The sequence below is a fragment of the Triticum urartu genome, chromosome 2A (genome assembly GCF_056163025.1).
Source record: "Triticum urartu cultivar PI428250 chromosome 2A, HENAU_Tu73, whole genome shotgun sequence".
NCBI classification, from domain to species: domain Eukaryota; kingdom Viridiplantae; phylum Streptophyta; class Magnoliopsida; order Poales; family Poaceae; genus Triticum; species Triticum urartu.
Window position 1 is genome coordinate 546,428,741 of NC_141874.1, and position 5,027 is coordinate 546,433,767.

Here is a 5,027-nt window from a genome sequence, read left to right on the forward strand (position 1 = left end):
CAAGATGATGGTAGTACCTTCTGGGATTTGAGATCCAACAAGTGTGTCTTGCATGCACTGAACCGCAATGCACGAGTACACCAACGAGTGGAATTAATAAGAGTACCCAAAGTTCAGAAAGAAACCGAACTGTTCTCGCGAAAAAAAATAAAATTCATCATGAACAAGGAACCTCTTTCTTTTTTAGGGAAAAACAAGGAACCTATTTGCATCGACGGAAATACTCCATCTGATCTAATTTATAATGCATCCACGCACATTAAGATTTAAAACCATCACTTTGACAAGTGGGGCGTTTTGGAGCTCGGCCTCCATGGAGGCCAAAATGTTTGAAAATTTTAAAATTCAAAATTTTCTGTTTCAAAAAAATCTGAAAAAAATTTGTATAGTGTAGACAAGGATGTGATATGTATTATTTCAAAAGAAAATTGAAAATTGAAACTTGGAATATGAATTTTGAAAATTGCAAATGGAGGCCTCCATGGAGCTCGTCCTCCAAAAGCAATTTTCGCACTTTAACCATAAATATAGCATACATTAATTACTCCAAAATATGTTAAATACCGAAATATGCAAACAACGAGTTAGAATGGCGTTTCACAGATGAAAGCAAGTTAAAAAAAGAGCCATGGAAATCAAACAAAAGTAGCTAATTAACTATAGCTTTGTCACTCTAAGTCCTTCTATTACCAGCTTACAACGCTTACGGCCGTTGGTTAGTCTTTGCCCTAGTTTGCCAAGTTTGCATATGTTTCGACAAGTTTTTAAAACTTCATCAAGTTTCAACCGCCGAAACTTAATACGAACGAATGCCAAAATCATCAAGTTTCAGAAACTAAAATTGAAAACTTGATGTGCCATCATGCGAAATCCATTGGTTTTGTGGATCACGAAGCAACCATGCGGCCAGGCATGGCTGGGCAGGTGCTTGCCCCCACATCTGAATGCCCCTTTGAATTTCTCTAGGCTTGTGCTTATTTATTTTCTAAATATTGTTGTGGATGACAGGCATACCATCATCACCAATTGAATCTTTATGGTTTTAGATTAGGATAAGTACACTTTTTTGAATAGTCTCATAATATGGGATTAGTGGGGAGCCGGAAAGTCACCAAGAGCCAAGGGGTGGTTACATAGCATGAGTGTGGTTGTTCTACATCCAGACACACTGCACCCATGATGAACAGTAAAAAAGCAAACAAAATTAAAAATTATGGAACTTTATGACTTATATTATGACCAAATGTTGTATGTGCTTACATAATTTGATGGCGAAATGACATCCGAGGAGCTCCATGCAGAAAATAACAAAACTGGTGCTCAAACTTTTGTGCACTATTGAGCACTTTTTTTTGTTTTGTTTATATGGAGCTCGTCGGCTGTTATCCAAATGTTGCAAGAGCCTACAAAATTTGGTCATAATCGAAGCCACGGCGTTTCAATTTATTTTTTATTTTTTATTTTTTACTAATCATCATGGGTGCAGTGTGTCTGGTGTAGCCACAACTTTCCCTACATAGCAACTGAAAAATAACATTGATTACATAGAATCAAATTAATGTATGTAGCCAGTTTGAAGGAGATGAAAAATATTCCAATGTTCACACCGATTGACTAGGTACTGTCATGCACTGTGAAATGATGTACTCTTGTTGTAAATCAAGACAAAAATAGACCATACAAAGTGTACTTACGCCAAGAAAGAAAGTGATACGTCAAGGTTTGTGTATTGTTGAGGCTCCTCTGGACAAAAATATACTTTGGAGGAAAACAAAGGACTCAGAGCTTAAGGGTAAATTTCGACTAATTCATAATTGCAGTATTGCACCAAGCCCAACAACAGTCACATGATAGGGCATTATCTCTAACCTCATGAAAAAGATTTGTTCCTTGGAAAGTTATAATGCATCATCTCTCATTCTCTTCTTTCTCTCTCTAAGCAAGTAAGGCATAATCTAAAAAAAATGTTGTGTTTTTTACTTGTGCATCATCAAACGCTTCTTCTCGAGTACTCAACTACTACTGGTATCGTTGGTATCACGGATATCTAACATGTAGTGCAGTTTAAATACTTGGAAACTTTATTTTGAATTTTGATTCCTGCTAGTACTTCTTAAAGGCAGTGATCTATTCAGTACCACACATATTTCTGGACTAAATAGTTTAGGAATCTATCATGAGAATTACTCCCTCCTTCTGAGTTCACAAAGCACCTAAGGAAAAAAAAGGGTCAAACACTAATGAAGCCATGCCAAACATTCCCCCTGATTAAACGTACACAAACCCTCCTCAAAATTTGGACCAAACTTTGACTGTGAATTTGAGTATTTGGCTAAGAAATTATGAGTAATATGGCACAGTTTACTACCTACCATTGGGTTCGTATTTGAAAGAGCAGTTGCAACAATGCTATAGGTATTTGCTAAAAGAAACAATGCTATAGGTACGACATATTTCAGTCGAACACCCATACGATTAGAGATGAGTCAGTTTGTGGGCCTTTGCATGTTGCATATATTTAGTATGGTCGAGCATGTATCGGACAAAATTGATGGTTGCGTTGCAGTTGTGAGTTGTTTAACAAATATATTTGAGCATGCCCTCCAAAATATATTTAGGCACTTAGGAAATTTATAAATGTATCATTTCAGTGTGTGGACATCTCTAGCTTGATTAAATAGATGAAAATTTAGCTCCGAATACTCGCATCACTCTATCGAGAACTTCTACTCCCTAAGTCCGGGTTTGTAACTCGGACACGGATTTTAGGTACTCAGTTTAAGTAACAAGCTTGTATACCATAAAATACATGTTTAGAAACTTCATTCCACAATGAATCTAAGAATAAACATGTAGACCACATGCATATTTTTACTCCGTATATACTTTCTACTACCTCTCTTTCAGTTTACAGGGCGTGCGTGTATCCCTAGGTCATCAATTTGACCAACCTAATACAAGTCATATATTACAAAAAATATACCAACATAAACTTTGGAGTTTCTACTTTCAAAAGATATAATTTTTGTGTTATATAGTTTATATTAGGGTGATAAAATTGACAACCTAGATATACGCGCAAGACTTGTAAACTAAAACGGAGGTAGTACTCTACTAACCCTATATAATGTATTTTCCCCAAGAAAATCCTATATAATGTAAATATTATGATACACCTGCAGCTGTTAAATGCTCACATCGGAAGTTGTTGCAAATCCTACAAAGGATTGCATTGGAAAAGAAAGGGGTGGTAGTAGCATGCATGTGAAGCTAGACTGACTACCTCAGCTATTGGCCAACAAGCTATCATGACACAGTTGGCGCGCAGCTGCGCGCTAGCTAGCTGCTAGACTCGTACTCATAGATGCGATGCCCAAGAGATCATTTGAGGCGGCCAAAGGATCCTGATTGACTGGCCTCACAGGCCAGGTCTTTTGTCGTGCATTGTTGAGCTTTAATTAATGCATGGTTGTGTACTTGTATAGACAATTAGACATGCACGTATGAACAGATCTATGCTCTCCATTAAGCAGGTGGTATATATGGAGGTATTTCATGTTCTTCCTGCTAGTATATGCAACCAAATCATACTGTACATAATACTCAAAAAAGGAGGAAGAACGATTGATGCTAGCCATCAATTGCTTGGATCAAGAAGCAAGCACCAGAAACAAATTAAGTATTAATCGACCCAGAAGTACCTATAAGAACATCGCAAGGAGATCCACAAAACCAACGAAGAACATACAAACGCATCAGATCTCCAAAGAGTGATCGAAACAAGCAGGGATAGATAAACCTGTGGTGTTTGAACGAATACACATGATAAATAGGGGACAGATCGATCGATAAGATCATATAATAAAGGACTGATGTAGCACATAACATAACGCGGCATGACATACTTTAGCAACCAGCAGCAGCTCACGTCTTGTCTTGCATAAGCAGGTAATAGTTCCTGTGAAAATAACACGGACGTCGATTCGGACCAAGTCGCTTGATTCCCCATGGCCATGGCGGCGTGGCGTACGAAGAAGAGGCAGCGCAGCTCTGGAGGAAGAAGGAGAGGAGGGAGGAGGAGGCTAGAAGGAGATCGGGTGCATCGATCTGATCTGATAATGGCTTCTTGACTCACATGAGCACTAGAATAACCCCAAAACCTAGATCATCATCATGCACCATATCTCTAGCTAACACCTCACCTCTGACCCCTTTTATCTTCTGTCTCCTCCGCCCCCCTCGTACACCTGCAGATTCTCTTTCCTCATGAACTATAGCTCCCCCGGCCTCTCCTTCTTGGAAGTAGGTGCCGGAGGAAAGAGGAGGAGGTGGTGGTGATGATGGCGAAGGGCCCAAGGTGCTCGAGGCAGCATGATTGCTTCTTGGAAGTTGGGGGAGGAGGAGGAGGAAAGGGAGGCGCTCCTAGCATCACATGGTGTGGAATGACTCTCTTGATTTCTTGGGCTTTTCATCTTCTTTCCAGGGGTCTCCCTCCCCCATGATGTGACGGTGATCTTAGTGGATGCTGGATATGGATGGTGGTGATGGGGTTTGGCTAGTCTAGAAGGTTTTATTTAGCGATAATCCTACGTCTACATAGAGTAACAGAGCTTTTACGGGAACATTTAAGACTAATTACCTCCCCCCTGAATTTCACACGGATGGCCCCCTCCTCCCTCCATAATCCAACCAGAAAATGCCACCTAACGCCAACCGTAAAACCTGTAAAAACCTATCCATGACTCTAGCATTACTCTTTATTTATTTATTTAGGGCATTTTAAAGGGAGACAAGATTATTTTCAGTACCCGGGTGCCCCTACATCCTCTATGAACAGTAAATTCAAAACAAATTTAAAAAAAATCAAAAAATATGAAACTTTGGGACATCAAACATGATCAAACTTTTGATGATCTTGCAAAGTTTTAGCTAAAAAATCCTAAAGTTTATGTACATTTTTGAGCGGTGATTTTTTTGTGAGGGCTCCACGAAGGTTATTTGTTGCTGAAAATTTGCAAGAACATCAA

The 5,027-nt window shown here is 39.0% G+C and overlaps 1 long non-coding RNA gene across 1 annotated transcript; it reads right to left on the minus strand.

Annotated features, from left to right (window-relative positions):
- Nucleotides 1-3,504: 3,504 nt before the first annotated feature.
- LOC147985828 (uncharacterized) lies at nt 3,505-4,267 on the minus strand. Its single transcript, XR_015616916.1, has 2 exons — nt 3,906-4,267; nt 3,505-3,799 (listed from the first exon to the last, which is right to left on the minus strand). It is a non-coding gene; the product is annotated as an uncharacterized LOC147985828 (long non-coding RNA).
- Nucleotides 4,268-5,027: the final 760 nt, after the last annotated feature.